The sequence below is a fragment of the Camellia sinensis genome, chromosome 12 (assembly GCF_055761805.1).
Source record: "Camellia sinensis isolate YWXY chromosome 12, ASM5576180v1, whole genome shotgun sequence".
Classification (NCBI taxonomy): Eukaryota; Viridiplantae; Streptophyta; class Magnoliopsida; order Ericales; family Theaceae; genus Camellia; species Camellia sinensis.
The window spans coordinates 147,657,621-147,666,945 of record NC_138972.1 but is presented as its reverse complement, the minus strand read 5'-3'; the positions used below and the strand labels follow the sequence as shown (position 1 = coordinate 147,666,945).

General features: G+C 43.4%; 1 pseudogene; it reads right to left on the bottom strand.

Annotated features, from left to right (window-relative positions):
* Positions 1 to 150: 150 nt before the first annotated feature.
* On the bottom strand, positions 151 to 4,583 carry LOC114306734 (pentatricopeptide repeat-containing protein At3g62470, mitochondrial pseudogene; annotated as a pseudogene).
* Positions 4,584 to 9,325: the final 4,742 nt, after the last annotated feature.

Sequence of the window (9,325 nt, the reverse complement as noted above, 5' to 3'; positions counted from 1 at the left end):
AAAGCACCTGATAAAAAAACTAGACAACCCACTATAGTGTCATCACGTGTTTACTTGAAGAGCAATCATAGTGAAGAATCTCTTGCTTTTTGTTCCATAGTGTCTCATTGAAAGAAGAAAAATTATACAAAATAAAACAATGGAGCATCTATAAGATCATATGAAAAGGCTACAAACCAAAATTTATATTGCCTGGAAATTAACAGTGAAGACTCTTTAGACAAATGATACATCTCAACAACTGGTAATTAGATTGGTAAATAATGGTAACACTAAAAGAGAAGGATGTAACCAAATGTGTACAATGCAAACAGCAAAAACAACTGACCCATTACATACATAGAGAAACAGTAGTCTCCAAGATTCATCGTTCCTGCGACATTAAAAAACACTATCTTGTTGTGACAAAGCCAGTAACTCAGGCGAAGTGCTTATCATTTTTAACAGGATCTCTTCTCTTAACCCTATTCCTCATCGTCTTAGCCCACCTTCCAAAAAGATTGGAGGCCTCAAACTTTCCCAAGAACTTCATCTTTTGGGACAACTCCTCTAGTATGTCAGGTTTGCCAATTCTAGAGAAATCAGCAGCAAACTTGTTGTAATCAAGCTGAGGAGCTTTCATTCCTTTATCATTTCCTCCACATATTTATAAGCTTCCTCTGATCTTCTCTTCCTTATAAGCCCTCCAATTAAGACAATGTAAGAATTATCATCAGGGCAACATCCCTTCCGAATCATCTCCGCCCAAACTGCACAACCCATATCGTAATTTTTCGTCTGAAAGTAGGACTTCATCATCATATTGTAAGTGTGGATTGTTGGTTGAAAATCACTTCGAATCATCCTTTTGTAAATCCTAACTGTATCATCCGGCATTTGCCTATTTGTCATCAATTTAATCAAGGCATTGTAAGTTTGCACATCTGGTGGGCATCCTTTTTCTTTCATCTCCTTCAACAATCCATAAACTTTGTCCATCTTCTTTTGATTCCCAAACCCAGTAATCAAACATGTATAAACTGAAGCATCTGGCTCACAGCCATAATCAAGCATCTCCTCAAAGTATTCAACAGCTTCTCTCATTTTCATTTGCTTGCATAAATCCCTAATTAAGATTGTATAGCTTCGAGCACTAGGATATGGCCCCTTGGACTTCATGACCTCAAACAACTTGATTGCATCAGACCTCTTTCTACACCTCAACAACCCTTCAAGCATTGTATGATGGGCAACAATATCCGGTTTGAAACCTTTATCAGTCATGTCATTCCACACCTTCCCTGCCTCCATTAAATTCTTCACCCTGCACCACCCATTAAGCAAAACCGTATAGGTCCTTAAATTCGGTGTAAATCTCTCTTTAAACTTTCAAACAAGAGTTGAGCTTCCTTTCCAAGTTTTGCTCTCCCAAGTGAATCAAGCAAACAGTTAATGGTATCAACGCCAACTTTGAATTTATACTTTTTCATCAATTCAAAAACCCGAACTGGTTTCTTCCTCGATTGAGCCTCTGCAAAGGCTTTAATTGCAATCTGAAAAGTCTCCAATGTGAGCAGCCCTCTCTCACCCATTTCTTCGAGCACTATCACCATGGTTTCGAATTGCCTAGCTTTCCCAAGTATCAACATCATCTTATTGTACGTCCTGGAATCGTGGGAGTAGCCAGGCCTAGGCCTCTGCCTTGCCCAGCAGAAGAAGCGAAAGGCCAAACGCCTAGCGTGGTGGAACCGTTCCAACACTTGGACAACCAAATCATGGTTGAGAATGACCCTAGACTCATCCAAAACAACCTCCATATTTCGATCCAAAGCAAACAGTTGGTCTACAAGACCTCCCCCTTCCTCCGGGAAGAGAGAACAAGATTCGGCCCAAAAATCGTGCCAAAGCACAAAGAGTTCAGAGGCCCGGAGGCAGGGCTCCCAGCCAAAACTCCAAAACCTCTAAATGAGCACAACATGCGCCATCACTGAGTGCTCAATCGATGACGTTTGAGTCTTAAGGTCGGTCAAAAATGGGGTGTCTATAGTTGCCCCTCTTGGATAGAACTCGGAAGTCATAAATGACGAGAGTGAATGTTAAAGCCCAGAGACGACCCATTTTTGACAAGGCCGAAGACTTAGAAAAACAGGCATGATAACAAAGAGATCCGCTTGCAGGCAGGGCAAAATGCAAATGATATGCACAAAGCCGAACATAACTTATGATCATGCAAAGAAAGCTGTAACGAAACAATTATACACAATAAATGCAACAGTTTAAGCAGGCAAATTCAAACGAAACTACATTACATGCAGAAAGGATGTAAGAGAATTATGCAATTCTCGCTACGTCTCACATGGAGTACATACAATACCGTCCGGTTCGTCTGGTCGCGCCAGCTTCAAATGAACTGTACATACAATATTGTGCCTGCAAAAGAAAGAGACTCAATAGGTACAATACCGTTAGAAACATGCATAGCAATGCAAGCGAAAAGTGCATAACAACGCAAGTGGAGGGGTGCATGACAATGCAACCTAAGTGTGACGCATAACAATGCGGAAGGGATGCAAAACAATGCAATCCTAGGAGTGACGCATAACAATGCGAAAGGGATGCAAAACAATGCAATGCACTAACAAGTACAGATGAGGTGCGCAAGATAGCACGAATGAAATGCACTAACAAGGGCAGGTGAGGTGCGCAAGATAGCGTGGACGTAATGTAATGCACAAAACAGTGCGATAGGGTGCGCAAGATAGCGCAACTGCACAAGAAAATGTGATGCACTAAATAGCGCGAATGCACAAAACAGTGTGATGCGCTAAACAACGCGAGTGCACATAACAGTGGGATGTGCTAAACAGCGCGAGTGCAATAAACAGTGCGATGCGCTAGACAGCGTGAGTGCACAAAATAGTACGATGCGCAAAACAGCTCGAGTGCACAAAACAGTGCGATGCAATGCATGCTCAATGCAAATAAGGTGCACAAGATAGTGCAATGTAACAGGTAGTACAGTGGATGCAAAAGGGTGATACTTCTACCATGGTAGGATCAAAAGAGGTGGAAAAACAAATCCCAAAACAACCAATCAGGAGTGTGCTCAACGCAACATGAGACAAATTCCAAACACGCTGAAATCGTGTGAGGAAAAGGGACACTCAAACCACGTAGAAATCGCGAGAGGAGGTCCAAAACCAAAATTCCAAACACGCTGAAATTGTGTGAGGAAGAACCAAACTCTAACCACTCTGAAATCGTGAGAAGAGGTCAACAAAATCAAAATTCCAAACATGCTAAAATCGTGTGAGGAAGAACCAAACTCTAACCACGCTGAAATTATGAGAAGTGGTCAAAAACCAAAATTCCAAACACGCTGAAATCGTGTGAGGAAGAACCAAACTCTAACCACGCTGAAATCGTGAGAAGAGGTCAAAAACCAAAATTCTAAACACGCTAAAATCGTGTGAGGAAGAGGGAGAGGGGGAGAAACATAGGGACATATCCCCGTGTCTTGAAATGAAAGAGAAACATGGGGACGTATCCTTGTGTTTCGGAATGGTATGAGTATTGGAACATATTCCAAATACTCTAAACCAGAAAAGGAGAAACACAAGGACATATCCCCGTGTTTTAGAATGGTATGAACATTGGAACGTATTCCAAATGCTCTAAACCAGAAAAGGAGAAACACAGGGACATATCCCCGTGTTTCAGCATGGAGGAGAGTGGACCTCTCAACGTATCACACGCGAGAGGGGAAAGGAAAAACCTCTCAGTGTAGCACACACGAGAGAGGAAAAGGAAAACCTCTCAGCGTAACACACGCGTGAGGGGAAAAAGAAATCTCTCAGCGTAGCACACGTGAGAGAGGAAAGGGAAAACCTCTCAACGTAGCACACACGAGAGAGGAAAGGGAAAACCTCTCAACGTAGCACACGTGAGAGGGGAAAAGGAAAACCTCTCAGCATAGCACACGCGAGAGGGGAAAAAGAAATATCTCAGCATAGCACACGCGAGAGAGGAAAAGGAAAACCTATCAGCGTAGCACACGCGAGAGAGGAAAGGGAAAACCTCTCAGCGTAGCACACGCGAGAGAGGAAAAAGAAAACCTCTCAGCGTAGCACACGCGAGAGCGGAAAAGGAAAACCTCTCAGCATAGCACACGCGAGAGAGGAAAAGGAAAACCTCTCAGCGTAGCACACGAGAGAGGGGAAAAAGAAATCTCTCAGCGTATCACACGCAAGAGAGGAAAGGGAGCATCTCTCAGCGTATCACACGTGAGAGAGGAAAAGGAAAACCTCTCAGCGTATCACACGCAAGAGAGGAAAGGAAGCAATCAAACTGAACCGGAACTTGCCTGAATGAACAGTACATACAATACTGTGCATAAATGAGAAAGCAATTGATAGGTACAATGCAATACAATGCATGATGCTAAAAGAATGTAATAAACAAACAAAGCGGCACTTTAGAAAGCACCTCAAGGAGTGAGTGGCGGTAAACCGCTCTACTCTGACGGGGATCTCCCCTCGTGTCCTTCGAACATTTACCTTCGACTCGCAGTTCAAAGGTTCTGAAATGCTGACAAGTAGAGACATCTGTTGGGGGAACCACAGATGCCGCTTTTCTTCTTGATCATACTCACAACTTTCCCTATTCTTCAATCGGGGTGACAGACTAGGTTGGATCAGCATCCAGAATCGAGATGCATACCCGCTACCTCAACCTATGGGGCTTCCATACAGATTTCAAGCCGAGGATACACCCCTAGGTATTTAAACCAGACTTTAATCTCGAAAATTCCAAACCTTTGCGTTCTAGGCATCAGCCATTCGAACTTTAGTTTCCACCGTCGTAGTTAATCTCCTAGGAACTCATTGCGAGCACAGCTAAGATGCCTCTGGCAGGGATGGTACTCAGGGAGAGCACTCCTGATTGCCATTCTGGTAGTGAAACAATTAAGACAGCTTTCTGTTTACTCTGAACACACAACCCATACAGCACACTACTCATTCTGAACACACAGCTCATAACACAGTATTCGATTTATTTGGCACACAGCTCATACAACACACTGCTCATTCTGAACATACTGGATGTAGTGACGGAACTTGCAGAAGTTGAAACAAAAAAAAAAAAAAAAATAGATGCTCTAAATTTTCTCTCTTTTCTTTTTCTTTGCAGCCTGGAACCTATATAGCTTCAGATAGGTCCTGGTTCCACTGTTCTGACATGACCTGGTTTGAACCTTGCGGTTTATGAAAGAACAGATTCTGTTTTGCACAAATGTGGAGAATGACATAGCACTCTGAGCACAAAACGATTTATTTAAGAAATAAGTTTTTAACCGGGTATTGAGCCTACGACTGAACACAGCAAAAAAGACTCAACAACGGAAAACAAAAGGTACACAACCTAAACACATCGAGAAACACTCGAAACGACTCACAACAGGAATCGAGACAAATAAAACACACACACAACAATCGGATGCGTTCCAAAGGCGAGAGACTTCTCAGTTGATGGGGAGCCCAGTTTCTTCGGGTATTGTTTCCCACCCTTTCTTATTAGTGATCCTCACATCACTCGGCCCTCAGGTTCTGTTTTCTGAAAAGCTCTTTCCTTGCTTTTTCTTTCAACGCACATCTCTCTATTCTTCAATCTCTCTTCTTTTTTAAATCCCTCCCCTGGGTGATTGATGGATAAACAGGAAGTTGTGGGTTCATGCCCAACATTGCTAGCTCGCAGCTATTTCTTCCGGTGATGTCTAGTCGATGCCCCGAATGAGGGAGCGGAGTATCTTGATCCATTCCAATTCGTGCTTCGCACTTGGCTTGATTGCTTAGAGGTTGAGAGAGCTTTCAGTCCTTTGTTGTTAGGTTCAGTTGTGCCCTTTGTGGCGAGTAGAGTGCCCTCTCTGGCAAGAATGTTGACAATGGGGGAAAGACAGAACACCTGACTCAACTGTGCCCCTAGTTCATCATTTTGACAATTTTTTGTTTTGGCTTTATACTAAAACAATTTTGACCAACATGAGAGTTAGATTAACATACTTGTTCAACTTTTTGATTCAAAATCATGCAAGTTAGGTTATGAGCACTGAAAGTTTTCCTTTTTGGGTCCAAGAAATGGTCCAGTTTTGGAAAAATGGAATAATTTTCGAGAGAATTAGTCAACCTCAGTAAAAAAATTCTCAAAAACTGTTTTTGAAAATGACCACTACTCGACCAACACGAAACTTACTCTTGAGATGCACAACCTCAGATCGAAAACAAAAGAAATTTGCCCCTTGTCTAAATGGCACTGCACGACAACGGAAAGTTGCCCCTTGTTTGAATAGCACCGCAGCACACTGAACGGCAACGGAAAGTTGCCCCTTGTTTGAATAGTACCATAGCATGTTATAAGTAGTTCTCATAGTGAAGATCATAACCGAACTCTCGGATACAGAGAAGACAAAGATGATCAGAACCATTACATGGACTTAGTTGATTTGGAAATGTTTATGGCTGGACTTCAGAATGAAGTTGCCTACGTATCCCAAACATGGGAATCAAGCCTTACGTAGTTCGGGGTTAAGGTACACTCGGGTATTAACCTCTCCTTTTACGCTCTAACTTTTGCCAAGGCCACCCTTTTGGGTTTTCAACCTTGCGAGCTTTTCTTTTCAATTCTTTTCATCTTTTCATTTCTTTTCATCTTTTCTTCATTCTTTGCATTTTTCTTTTTTTTTGTTATTTTCTTTTTTCATTTGCTCTAACTTTTGCCTGGGTCACCCTTTCGGGTTTTCGGCCCGGCGAGCCTCTCAAGGGTAAAAGTGTAGCTTATCCATGTCAAATGGTTTTTGCGATCTCGAAGCCATCTGAATCCAGGAGAATGACTGATGTTCGCTGATGATGTAAAAGTCCATCCAAAGGGGGGTTGAATTTGCCTCTAGTGTTGTGGATAGGAACTCGGTTGTCTTTCAGCAATACTTTCTTCTTTTCCTCCCTTTTGGGATTTGGCATTCTTGCCGATCTTCGCTAGCTTAAGAAACATCTCAACTTTTCACTCTTCGAGCACATTTGAAATTCTTTTGCCCCTAGTTCGAGGGGCGCTTCTTGATCTAGCTTCGCAAGCTTCTTTTGATGACGTCTGACCTTCTTGATCCGACTTTGTTGCCTCTTGTTCTAGGGCTGCTTCAAATCCGGCCACATAGGCCTCACATTGTGGTTGATCGTTGAATAATCTGAATTAAGGTTCAAGGTTTGAAAGCAAAGGGGAGTCGAGTCTCAAGGCTGAGAGCGATCCTAAGCTGCACAATCTCAAGAGCGATTCCACACAGGTCTTCGCAGGACGGCACAAAACATTTTTTGAAATCTTTTAAGAAATCGACTAATCGCTCACGCTGAAGACAGGGTGAAGCCAATCTGGATCAAGCCAGGATCCTTCCCAATACTCATATTAACAAGCATGATCTCAATCATTAAGGGCTTAGCACGCCTCTCTTTCTCTCAGATGATCAAATTTTTGCAAAACTCGAGGAATTCCTTCCTCTTTGTTTTCAACACAATGTTCAAAAAGTTTTGAAAAACTTAGGTCAATGCAATGATTTCAAGGCACAGAAAAGCAGGTGAAAAGCATTGCCGTTTCATTCCGAACTTCTGGCGCAACTGGCGTAAGGCAGAAGCAAACATAAGAGTGTGAAAATCACTGCTATTTCATTCAAAATCTGTTGGCATAACTGGCTCCACGGCGGAAACAGACTCAAAAGAAAGTAAAAGGAAAAACACAAAACAAAATAGTGATGCCCGAGGTAACACCCTTGTAATCACCCGACTTCTGTACAACAGGACTGACTCGATACAACAAGACAGTCTTGACTGACATAGTACAAAAAGACTGACTCTAGACAAAGAAACAGACTGAAAACAATACAGTAGAACTGACTCAATACCCAAGTCAGAAAGTACAAAAACTAGCATTCACAAATGCTCAAAATAGTGTGTGCCATACACCACATCTGAAGTAAACTGAGCACCGCCCGCAGGTGGTTCATCCCCTGATCACATCACATTATCCTCCAGGTTCATTGACCTAGTGACGATAGACTTTGCTGAACTTGGTGGGAGGACGACCCCGTTGTCAAACAAATCCTGTACTTCGTGGCGAAGACAAAAGCAATTGTCAGTGGTGTGACCGGTCTGTTGATGGTACGCACAGTACTGGGTAGCGTCATGACCAGGTGGAAGATGACCAGGGAGAGGCCAAGGCTCGAGGGGTTTAAGATCCCCCTTTTCAGCAAGGATTTGAAGAGCCTTGGACAAAGGCATATAGAGGGCATGGAAAACCCTGTGACCTCGAGGTTGATACTTCGAGGTTTGTGATTTTTTGCTGGACGCACTAGCAAAGGGGTCGGCAGGTGCTGACTTGGTTTTCTGGTCTTTTCCGGGTGCAGGATTAGAGCTAACGGGATCATTTCTGGTACGATGACCCTTCTCCCTGTTTCCCCTTGATTTGAACTGCCCTCATTCTGAGTAACGAAAGTGTTATCTAAAGTTTCCACAGCAACTGTGAGCACTTGCTGTCTGTTCAGTCCTCCGACTTTCAAAGCCTCAACAGCCTGCAGAAGTTGTTCATAGGGATCAGTGTCTGCCCCTACCTTGTACTTTCCACTAGCCTCAGCTTGGTCGAAGGTTTGGGTTGCTGCATCAGTGTGGAGTCCCGTTGTTGTTGACATGTCATTGCCTATACTTAGGATAGCCTCAGGTTGGCTGAGTTCAATGGCAATTCGCCCCAAGAGCGAAGGCTCTTCCGGCATGAAGTTCCCGGCATGTGACATGGTTGATGGCGGAGCCGACATTTCGAAGGCTAGATCAACCATAGTCCTCTGAAGATCGCCGATCATTCCCATCAGCTCAAAAGTAGTGGGCTCACGGGTCTGAAATGATCGGGGTTCCAAGGCTGGATGTGTGGCAGATGCCCCAGATGGGCGTTGCATTTCAGCATCGGTCTCACCTTGCATGGTGATTCCCTGGTTCAATGCTGCCGTCATGACCACAATCTCTTCTGAGCTTTGTATCATCATGAGTCTGTCGAACTGAACAGAGGTGATGTGACTGGTGACTAACGGATCAGATGAACCGGTGAGCCTTGACTAGCCTTTCTCTGCCTTGCCTCAGCGAAGGAAAATACTGGCTATTTTGAACTGAATCTCTGACCTGACAAAGTCTATCAGCACAAATCCAACGAACCTCAGAGGATATTGGAGCCTTCTGAAGCTATAGTTCTGCGACTACCTTGCAAAAGAGAAAACAGGTAGCATCTCAGCCCAATTTCACTGGAATAGATATGAGCATAG